A 12,444-nucleotide genomic window follows, 5' to 3' on the forward strand; every position below is an offset into this window, starting at 1 on the left:
ATCATAAATGTTCTTTCCGCAGAATCACTTAAAACTATCCATTAACTATGTTTTTCAGCGTCTTTTATTTAACTCCTGAGAAGTATGTTGAAATGACCTTCTATTTAGAGGTTATACTTTTACTCTTCACATTCAAAAGCACAATTTTAACATATTCCTTTGTAATAATTACGAGTTCTTCACATGTGAAAAGTACTAAAAAGAGAAGTTCATTGAGTAACAATAAGTAGTTTATATTTATGTAGCATGTATTATGCACAAAGCACTACTCTAAGGACTTGTTAGATTTTGACTTGTTTAGCCTCTATATAAACACAGGGGAGCTTCCCTAGTAGCTCAGATAGTAAAGCATCTGCCTGCAATTCAGGAGACCAGGGTTCGATCCCTGGATCAAGAAGATCCCCTGGAGAAGGAAATGGCATCCCACTCCAGTATCCTTGCCTGGAAAATCCCATGGACAGAGAAGTCTGGCGGGCTACAGTCCATGGGGTCTCAAAGAGTCAGACACGACTGAGTGACTAACACACGAATATATAACCACAGGAAACAGCTCTATTATTAGCCCCATTTTACAGATGACATACCTGAGGCATAAAGAAACTTGCCAAGGTTACCTAGAGAATATATGTCAGAGGTGAGGTTTTTAACCTAGCAATCTGGCTGCATATTCTGTGTTCCAAACCAATGTAAATATTGCTATGACATTAAGGATCTGGAAACTTGATTAAAAAAAAAAACAGAGAAATGAGATCCGACCAAAGTATATTCAGGAATGCAATTATCTTGCTTATGTCAAATTAGAAACTAATGACCTTCACAGTTTTGAATGATAATGATTTGGTAGGGGTGGAAGGAACACTTAATTATATATAAGCCAATTTATACAGCAAGACCTTAAATATATATGATCTAGTGGCTCAGCTGGTAAAGAATCTGCCTGCAATGCAGGACACCTTGGTTCCACCCCTGGGTTGGGAAGATCCCCTAGAGAAGGAAAAGGCTACCCACTCCAGTAATCTGGCCTGGAAAATTCCCATGGACTCTATCGTCCATGGGGTCACAAAGAGTCGGACACAACTGAGCGACTTTCACTTTCACTTCACTTAACTACTTAGCAACCTTATTCAAGTCTCTGTATCACATTTAATAATGCCCACAACTGTGCAGATGAGCCAGAAAAGCAGATACTAAGCAGAGACAAACATCAAAAAATGTTCACTCTTTGAACACATAATTCATTTATAAATATGAGAGTATGTTGAAAAACTTAAAAAAAAAGAATTTCTTGAAATACTACTTTCCCAAGTTATGCAGTCTTAGGAACAATTAGAACTAGAGACTTCAGTGTTGCCAAGATTCTCCCACTTACCTCTGCTTAAAACTAGAAGTTCATTGAATAATAATAAGCAGCTTATATTTACTAAGCATAGATAATGCCCAATGCACTATTGGAAGCACTTTTTAAATATTGACTTATTTAACCTCTGCATAACCATAGGAAATAGCTTTATAATTATCCCCTACTTTATAGATGAGATAACTGAGGCATAAAAAACATCTTGTTCCGCTGTCAGCTTCATTCTTTCCCCTCAACCAGCTTACTCACTGTAGTAATAATCATGGCTGTCTAAGTTTCCTATAGAGGGATTTCTCTCTCTTTTTAATGAATATTTTTTGGTTATGCTGGTTTTTCATTGCTGCCTGGGATTTTCTCTAGGTGCCATGTTTGGGCTTCTCACTGTGGTTGCTTCTCTCGTTGAGGAGCACAGATTCTAGGGCACATGGGCTTCACTAGTTACAGCACATGGCTCTATAGTTGTAGCTCCTGGGCTCTAGGTTCAATAGTTGTCGTGCAGGAGCTTAGCTGTTCTGCAGCCTGTGGGATCTTCCTGGATCAAGGATCAAAACCTTGTCTACTGCATTGGCAGGAGGATCATTTACCCTGGAACCACCAGGGGAACCCTTGACTCTATTTCCATTTCTCACTTGAAAAATTCTAAGGAAAGATAGGCCTAAGTTGGGTTACATGCCCAACCCTCTATCAGTCAAGTATGACCAGGAAGACAATAAGAAATAGTAGCTGGAAACAAATGTCTGGAGTTGGGAAAATAAAAGGGGGCTTATTGCCAGGAAGAGAGTTCTAGATAGGCAAAACACAAGTGTCCACACAAAGAGGCCAGGTGAGTCAAGATACCAATGTGTCCCTCACCAGCTGTAGGAGAGGACAGGTCAAAAATTCCAAAGTCTCAGGTTTGCTCACTGTATAGTAACAACAAGAGTCCCGTCTATCTCACCAAACTCTTAGAAAAATTGCCTGATCTGTGTGTGAATGTGCATAGTAACTTGAAAAATATTACAAAATTTCAAGGTATGACTATTGCTATTATATCTATATAGGTAACTAAATTTCCCATTTTTCACACTGATGCCTGGAGTCAGACTGACACAGCAAGTGGTTTGAACAAATTGAAGCTCATCTCACATCACAGGCTGTGAGTGTATTTCTTCTCCAGCCATATTGCAGTCCAGCTGTGCATGGTTATTATCCCAAGCTGAACAAGAGGTGGCTGAGTTTCTCAGGAAGCCGGTGTAGGGGAAAACAGAACGAGACTCGGATGGGAGAGAATGACTCAACCGAGAAACCCTGGCTAGTCCACTTTCCAGAGATCTTCCTTCTCCTTCCTGTGCTTTAATCCACTGTCATATGCTGGAGACAGTTACCAGTTAATTAATTTCCATGTGGACAAAGATGACTGTTTAATAGGTCAGCTATGTGTCACCCTGAAGTGAAAACCAGCGAAGGAAAGCAGGGTGAATAATCAAAAGAATCAATAGTGTGAAGTCTCTCCTAAGTCAACACTAGACACAGGGATGCAGTTTCTGTTTAGGTGCTAAGTTCACTGCTAATGAGTGATGAGTGACTGACTCTTGTAACTAAAGCTAGCTGTTTCTGGCTACCTTTTTCTTTATATAACATCAAAGGCATGTGTGTGTGTTCAGTCTCTAAGTTGTGTTCAACTCTTTGCAACCCCAAGGACTGCAGCTTGCCAGGCTCCTCTGTCTATGGAATTTCCCAAGCAAGAACACTGGAGTGGGTAACCATTTCCTTCTCCAGGGGATCTTCCTGACCCAGGGATTGAACCAAGGTCTTCTGCATTCTTGGTAGGCGGATTCTTTACCATTGAGCCACCAGGGAAGCATGATATCAAATGGGGGATCTCTAAATAATAATACAATGTACCATTTCCATGATGCAGTGCAATTTTCTAAGCATGTTCTCATATCTCATTAATCTAAAACAATACACTTAAGGGTTATTAGAAATACTGCTGAAGTTGGGAGCCTCAAAAACTTGCCTCTTAACTTGTTTGGTGGTCTTGGGAAATTCTTGGCCTCTATTTCATTATTGTAAATTGGGGAAGATAATATATATTGCAAAATGTTAGTACAAGGCTTAATGAGAAATGCTATGAAAATAAGTGCTAAGTAAGCATGAAACTTTTTTTAAGGATCTAATGAGAATCCTAGTAAAGGATACAAACAAAATAGAATTTCCACGTTTGCATTTAATAAAACTGGGACTCAAAAAGCTCCAAAGATTTGACCAAGGCTGCTCATTGGAAGCTGAAAGGTATAGGTCTTCCTGTCCCAAATCCACAATACTACATTGTCTTGACAATGGTGGGGCTTCCCAGGCGGCACTAGTGGTAAAGAACCCACCTGCCAAAGCAGGAGACATAAAAGACGCAAGTTCCATCCCTGGATTGAGAAGACCGTCTGGAGAAGGCATAGCAACCCACTCCAGTGTTCTTGCCTGGAGAATCCCATGGACAGAGGACCCTGGTGGGCTCTGGTCCATAGAGATGGATACAACCAAAGACACTCAGCACATGCGAACACGCACACACCCTTGAGAGTTGTGCCCTAAAGATGAATGTGTAATTTTTTTCTGAAAACATATCTTTTTTTCCTATTATTTAAGCTAGGAAAAGAAAATGTAACTGAATGAATCATCCCAACAATTATGACCACTCCCCGACTCATCACTCTCCCTTTCTAGGGGCAGTCACATAGATCCGAGTTTCACATCACACAAGGTATAACATCAGCCCACATTTATCTTAACTCTGGAGTTTGAAGGAACTCATCCTCTAAGACCTGATGGCTCTCAACTCAGAGTTATATATACACTCCCAAGCAAACAGGCTGTGGAGACTTATGGATTTGCGATATTTTGACTATGTGAGATTTTTCACCTATCTACTATTAAACCTAAGCCCCAAGGAAGTTGCAACTTTGCAATCAAAATTAGAAAAGAGGTTCCCCGGGCCTTTACAGTGAGTTTAGTCTTCTGCCTGGCTGAAGAGAGGTGCTTGTTTAATCAGGCAAGATCAAGACATTTCGGAGATGCACGAAGCATCTCTGTCTCTCCTTTTGGAAGCAAGTGCAATGGCTTGTCTCATTTGTGCCCATTTCACAGAGGCGTCAGGAGAAGGCGAGTCTGAGTTCTAAGGGGGAAAGCAAGACTGTGGGGATGATAAGCAACACCCACTCTCAACTGAGTAGGTGCTTTGGTGGCACAGGCTCTTGGGGAACAAGACCTAAGAAGCTTCGGAAGCTTTCCTGGCCAAGCCAAGCAACAGATTCCTAAGACTCCTGAGTTGTGAGCGTCTCGGGCCCAGGTGTTTACTTGTCAGAGGGGAAACGTGAGGGTCTCACCCTCTTCTGCCCTACACTTGCTGCCGCGGCTGCCATGTCTTAAAGATGGCCCCTGCCGCTTCACTGCAAGAGGCCCTTCATAAATTCCAGTTGTCAACACACAATCAATTTTGCTATGGGCGAAAGGGCGCTCCATTGTCCCAATATTTGCACTTGGCTAAACCATATCCACAGGCTGAATGAGCACTTTTGATTTATTTATTTATCTTTCCAGAAATGAACATAGAGTGTCTGCTCTGAGAGACTGAGGCAAAAATTTCATAAAAGCTATAAGGTACAAATAGCCCTCTTTTCAAAGAAGGGGGTGGGGCAGAGCCCGTAGAACAAAGCCCCCCTTTGATTCTAATTTGGAGCCATTTCCCACTCCCAATTCCAAATCTGCATCATTAAACCAGGAACAAGTGAAGAGTAATAATTGTGAAAGAGCTGAGTATTTCTTAATGATTTTCTGTCTTATACCCAAAGCAAATAAGCCAAATGCTTACTCAAAGCTGAGGGGGGAGTAAGGGTGGAACTTGGTTTTGCAATTCCTTTTTTTTTTTATTCTATAGTCTTTCTTCTTCCACTGAAAGTGTCTATAAAATTTTTAAAGGAAAGTAGGTTGCTAAAATGTACTTAATTTGCCATGATAGATTGAGTCCATGCTTCAGTGACTGTAATTGAATCTGTGACCTATTTCTTTAGTAAAGTAGAAATAGTCTCTGGGGTTTTTGTCACTACCATCTTTTAATGAAATTCAAAAAGACTGTCAAAATGTCTGCACTTTTTCTACTGGTTGTTAATGTTATTACTTTAGAATTTGTGACTTTTTAATTAATCTTAATAAACGTGTACACACTCTACCTGGAGGTTGGAAATGCTAGACATTGATTCCTCACTGTCATAAGGCAAAGCAAAACTAACAGGACACAAAGGGCACAGTGGCCAGGAAGGGTCTGGACACATTTCAGTTCCAGTTTAAAAAAAATACTTTAATGCATCCGTTTAGAGAACCTGCCCCGAATAGAAGGGTGTGCAGAGCCTCAGCAGCAAAGGCTGAGGGGCTGCCCCCATAACCCTCTTCTTGCTGGTGCCACCTCTAACTGCTCCAGCTTTGCTTATGGGCTGCAAACCTGACAAGCCGACAGCCCCGGGGAGCAATATTTTATTGACAAAATGTAAGAGAAAATATGTTCGGCTGCTTTTAAGCAGTGGTGTAGGAGGGTGTTACAGAACCAGATGGTTCAAATTAGTCTTTCATTTGCCAGGATGATGGGAAAACACTGCCTGCTTGACAACTTTGACGGTGACGGCTGCTCTGCCAATAGATGGTTGGCAGTGGTTTCAAGGGGCAGTTGCTCCTTCAGAGTCCAGAGGACCCAAGGCTCCAGTTGAGATCTGAGATTCATATCCTACCGTGTCAGGGCTGGGAGCAGGGAGCAACATCTCCAGGTCTGAGCCATGGTGGTTTCAGCAGGAAAGTCTTGCAGTGATTTTCAAACAGGGCCCCAGACCACAGCATCAGCATCATCCGACCTACTGAATCAGAAATTCAGTAGCTGGAATGGGGTCCAGCAATCTATGTTTTATAAGCCCGCCAGATAATTCTGATGCTCATTTGAGTTTGTGAACCACTGGGCTAGAGAAAAGGAGTTGGGATGGTTGGAGCATGGAGATGGGGGTAAGTGGTGGAAAATGAGTCGCATTAGGTTCAAATTGCAAACCATCAGGTGTTCTCTTGTTTCCCAAATATACTGAGGGCTTTCCATCACTTTGCCACATACGCTTCTTCTAGCAAAAATGCATCATCTCTGCCCCTCCCCCTATTACCTTTTTCCAATCTCTACTTTTTAAAAACTTAGCCATTTTCTAAGGCTATTTCATGTTCCCCCTATTCCTCCAGGAGCACGCAGTCTTTTCTTCACTAAAACCTCAAGGCTGTGACTTTTCTTGCAACACTTCTATTTAGCTTTGTGCCCCTAGGAAACAAACTCTTGGGGACAGGTGCTCTGCCATAATATCTATGACAATTCAAGGAACAGAGGAGATGTTGAAATGACTTTTGAAACATAGGGATAGGAGGAATCAACCTGCCTGACTTCAGACTCTACTACAAAGCCACAGTCATCAAGACAGTGTGGTACTGGCACAAAGACAGAAATATAGACCAATGGAACAGAATAGAAAGCCCAGAGATAAATCCACGAACCTATGGACACCTTATCTTTGACAAAGGAGGCAAGGATATACAATGGAAAAAAGACAACCTCTTTAACAAGTGGTGCTGGGAAAACTGGTCAACCACTTGTAAAAGAATGAAACTAGAACACTTTCTAACACCATACACAAAAATAAACTCAAAATGGATTAAAGATCTAAATGTAAGACCAGAAACTATAAAACTCCTAGAGGAGAACATAGGCAAAACACTCTCCGACATAAATCACAGCAAGATCCTCTATGACCCACCTTCCAGAATATTGGAAATAAAAGCAAAACTAAACAAATGGGATCTAATGAAACTTAAAAGCTTTTGCACTACAAAAGAAACTATAAGTAAGGTGAAAAGACAGCCGTCAGATTGGGAGAAAATAATAGCAAATGAAGAAACAGACAAAGGATTAATCTCAAAAATATACAAGCAACTCCTGCAGCTCAATTCCAGAAAAATAAATGACCCAATCAAAAAATGGGCCAGAGAACTAAACAGACATTTCTCCAAAGAAGACATACAGATGGCTAACAAACACATGAAAAGGTGCTCAACATCACTCATTATTAGAGAAATGCAAATCAAAACCACAATGAGGTACCATTACACACCAGTCAGGATGGCTGCTATCCAAAAGTCTACAAGCAATAAATGCTGGAGAGGCTGTGGAGAAAAGGGAACCCTCTTACACTGTTGGTGGGAATGCAAACTAGTACAGCCACTATGGAAAACAGTGTGGAGATTCCTTAAAAAACTGGAAATAGAACTGCCATATGACCCAGCAATACCACTTCTGGGCATACACACTGAGGAAACCAGATCTGAAAGAGACACATGCACCCCAATGTTCATCGCAGCACTGTTTATAATAGCCAGGACATGGAAGCAACCTAGATGCCCATCAGCAGATGAATGGATAAGGAAGCTGTGGTACATATACACCATGGAATTTTACTCAGCCGTCAAAAAGAATTCTTTTGAACCAGTCCTAATGAGATGGATGAAACTGGAGCCCCTTATACAGAGTGAAGTAAGCCAGAAAGATAAAGAACATTACAGCATACTAACACATATATATGGAATTTAGAAAGATGGTAACGATAACCCTATATGCAAAACAGAAAAAGAGACACAGAAATACAGAACAGACTTTTGAACTCTGTGGGAGAAGGTGAGGGTGGGATGTTTCAAAAGAACAGCATGTATACTATCTATGGTGAAACAGATCACCAGCCCAGGTGGGATGCATGAGACAAGTGCTCCGGCCTGGTGCACTGGGAAGACCCAGAGGAATCGGGTGGAGAGGGAGATGGGAGGGGGGATCGGGATGGGGAATAAGTGTAAATCTATGGCTGATTCATATCAATGTATGACAAAACCCACTGAAATGTTGTGAAGTAATTAGCCTCCAACTAATAAAAAAATTTAAAAAAAAAAAAAAAGAAACATAGGGATATTCATGCAATAGACGATGTAGACAAGAGACAATTAATCTGTATTTGCTGGGTAAGCACTTCAGTTCTCCTCTCTGTCCAGTAATCAAGGTAAACCTCCATTCAACAAGTCAACAGAGAGAATTCATTGTAAGAATATTCTAGAGGTGCAATTAGTTACTCAATTTGACACACACTTTTAGATTGCCAAGTCTGTAAGTGCTTGTGGCTTAATGGTAAACAAAATATAGTCCTTGTTTTTGAAAAGCTCACATTCTAAGGGCACATACACTGCATGTAAACAGCTCATTTCAAAGTACCATCATAAGTAAAGAGGCATGCACAAAGTCTGATGCAAGTATAGAGCACAACCCTCCTTGGACCCCACTCTTGGAGTCATGGAAGACTGTAGGAAAAGATATCTGAGTTAAGTCTTGAAGGCTGAGAGAGACTAGCTAGGTAAGGTGAGTAAACAAGAGATTTCTAATAAAGAACAGTGCAAAGGCATGAAGGTATAAAACAGTAGCCTGGTAAAAGTCATGGTGTACATGAATTTCAAGTACCCTGGCATTATTACAGTATAAATTTCTAGTTGGAGACAGAGGTAAGGTTGTGTCACTGACCGAGGGGACCAGATCACAGAGGGCTTTACTGTCCATGCTAAGGATTTTAGGATTTATCCTAGAGGGCTTAGAGAACAAAAGAAGAGGAGTAGTGGTTAGACTTGCATTTTAAATAGACTGTTCTGGCTTCAATGGTGAGAAGAGGTTCAAAGAGAAGAGGCTGGATGGTGATGAGAGAGGACAAGATGAGCCCTGGGCATCTGCAGATTTCCCCAGGGGACATGGACTGGGATTCACTCTCAAACCAATTAGAACAATGAGCTCTTTCTCATTAGGAGCAAAACTCAGGCTGAGTACAGTTCTGAATGAGACACAGCAGGCCTTGCTCTGGGTAAATAGACTGCTGGACAGGCTGGTTTGGTTGGGAATGGCTTGTCTCACATAAGTGGTCACCCCACCCTCCTCATTTGGTTGAGAAGGATTTCCAGCCTGTGTACTTGAACCTAACAGGTCATAATGGCTCGAATGGGCAGTCACTGATCATTATCACTCTCCACAAACGTCCAGACAGACTGACTTGGAGTCATTACTCTTCCCTCCCTGTCCTGTCATCTACATTTTTATAATTTCTAGCACATTTCATGCAATCTACCACATAATACCCATCCTTAGATACTTTCTTAGAGCAAATGCTGGAAAGAAGGCTTTTCAACTGTTTGCTCTTCATGCTGAGATTTAAACCACTGCTGCTGAGTTATTTAAAATCCTAGAGGGTCGTCTGTCCCCATAATCAGGCCCCTGAGGTCCTAGATTTGTGAAGAGAAAATAGGAATCCTCAAGAATAGTATCAGTCAATGTTTTAACATTTAAAGCATTTCTCATGGGATTTTGAGGTTTGGAACACACTCATCACCCATGTTGTCCTGCTGACTTGTCACTGTGATTTTGTGAGTACTGGTGTCATCTCTAAGAGCTCAGGTTCAATGTCTTGCTCATGCTAGTAAAACCCCTGCTAGAAAGACTCTAGAATTTGAACCTAGGACATGGCTCCCACTGCCATTCTCTACTTTCCTACATTAGAACAAAACACTTTGACTCAAGATGAGTGGAGGAAGGAAGAAAGTCAGAAAGATAGAAGGAGGTGCTGTGCAAAAGTAATTATGATTTCATACTGAGAATTTTAAATCATTATAACTAGGCTCAGACACATCTTTACTAGTCAAAATAGAAACCATTACAATCAACATATTTTGCCAATGAGGAATAAGTTCGTTTATTCCTGTAGTGTAAAAATCTGTGCTTGGAGATTCGAGGAACTCTTGGAAAGCATTTTCTGCCTCCTGCTGGTTGGGGAAGTATTTTCCCTGCGAAAAGTTTTTGAGATGCTTGAAGTGGTGGTTGGCGAGAGGTCAGGTGAGTATGGCAGATGATGCAAAACTTCATAGCCCAATTCATTCAACTTTTGAAGCATTGGTTGTGTAATGTGCAGTCAGGCATTGTTGTGGAGAAGAACCGGAGCCTTTCTGCTGATCAATGCGGGCTGCAGGTGTTGCAATTTTTGGTGCATCTCATCTATCTGCTGAGCATATTTCTCAGATGTAATGGTTTCACCATAATTCAGAAAGCTGTAGTGGATCTAACCAGCAGCAGACCACCAGTGACCATGAACTTCTTTGGTACAAGTTTGGCTTTTGGAAATGCTTTGGAGCTTCTTCTTGGTCCAGTCACTGAGCTGGTCATTACTGTTGTCCCAGTCAGATCCACTTTTTGTTGCATGTCATAATCCAATCGAGAAATGGTTCATTGTTGCTGTGTACAGTAAGAGAAGATGACACTTTGTTTTGTTTTGGCTTTTTTTTTTTTGACACTTTGAAATGATGGTATTTTTTTATTTCTGGTCAGTTCACAAGGTATCCACTTATCTAGCTTCAAATGCCAAATGACCATAGCATGGTCGACATTGAGTTCTTCATCAATTTGTCATGTAGTTGTAGGAGGATCAGCTTTGATGAGCCTCTCAATTGGTCATTGTCAACTTCCGATGGCTGGCCACTATGCTCCTCATCTTCAAGGCTCTCATTTCCTGAACATTCTTGAACCATCACTGCACTGTACATTCATTAGCAGTTTCTGGGCCAAATGCCTTGTTGATGTTGTGAGTGGTCTCTGCTGCTTTATGACCCATTTTAACTCTAATAAAAGAATCACTTGAATATGCTTTTTAAGATCATTTCTATAGTCTAAAATAAATATAAACAGCAAGCAATAAGTCATAAAGCGAGAAATGTGCATTAAAATGATGTGTAACATGACCACATTTATTTAAGAACGTATTTCAATTATCAAATGACCAAGTTCAACAATGTAAAACTACAATTACTTTTGCACCAACCGATAAGAAAATAGTGAAAATGGAAGATTTTGCTTTGGCACCACTACCTGCCCCTTTAAGAATCTTTACCTCTAAGCAGTCCAACTCCTTGGGCCACTTTTCAGAAAGAAAAGATTTTTTTAAATTAAGTTTACATTTAATCAGCATGAAACCCATCTCTTCAAGTTCTAGTGCAGCACAAGGTCTAAGCACCAATACTTAACCTTTCTTTCACCATTAGAGCTTGCATTCAGTTGCTAAGTCACTTCAGTCATGTCCGACTCTGTGCGACTCCATCCTTGGGATTCTCCAGGCAAGAACACTGGCGTGGGCTGCCATTTCCTTCTCCAATGCATAAAAGTGAAAAGTGAAAGTGAAGTCGCTCAGTCATGTCTGACTCTTCACGACCGCATGGACTGCAGCCTACAAGGCTCCTCCATCCATGGGATTTTCCAGGCAAGAGTGCTGGAGTGGGGTGCCATTGCATTCAGTTACTTTCCCTTGAAATCTATCAAAAGAGATGGCAGACAATCCAGTATTTCATGACATCCTGTCACTTGCTGTTTGCTATTAGTCTAGCCTCATTAGTAATGGTAAAATCTCAGCTATCCAGAAAATAAATCCAACAGAGTAACTGTTTTCCTGATAACTGAGGGTGTTCTTTCTTAGGCCCAAGCTTTTTTTTTTTTTTTTTAAGTGTAAAAATTTTGGCAACAAGCACATTTATGGTACATCTTATACATGTCTTTTTAAGCATCATTGCCATGCATTGCATTACATACAAAGCATAAGCAACGCATAAAAATGCAGTACATCTTTGCCGTGTATTACTGCATTGTGCCTTATTACTCGGTACTTAATGCCTCACATTCAAGAACTTTCTGCCTTTTATCAAATCTATCTCCTCCTACTAGCAGCAGCTTTCAGCCATCTGTGCACCTGCAGTAGAAATCTATCACCTCCCAATCCACGGCTCCCAAAGTGCTTCTAGCTTGGAAATCAGAGAATCACGTTTGTTAGGTCTGTAAGCAAAGTCCAAGTAAACAAGTCTTTGTGTAGGGCTAAAGGTACTATCTCATTATCTGGGCTGATCAAAGATATAATTTCTGTCTCTTGATTGTTTTCTAGATAAATATTCTGGATAAGGGAAACGTTCCTTTCTATTTC

The sequence above is a fragment of the Cervus elaphus genome, chromosome 4 (genome assembly GCF_910594005.1).
Source record: "Cervus elaphus chromosome 4, mCerEla1.1, whole genome shotgun sequence".
NCBI classification, from domain to species: domain Eukaryota; kingdom Metazoa; phylum Chordata; class Mammalia; order Artiodactyla; family Cervidae; genus Cervus; species Cervus elaphus.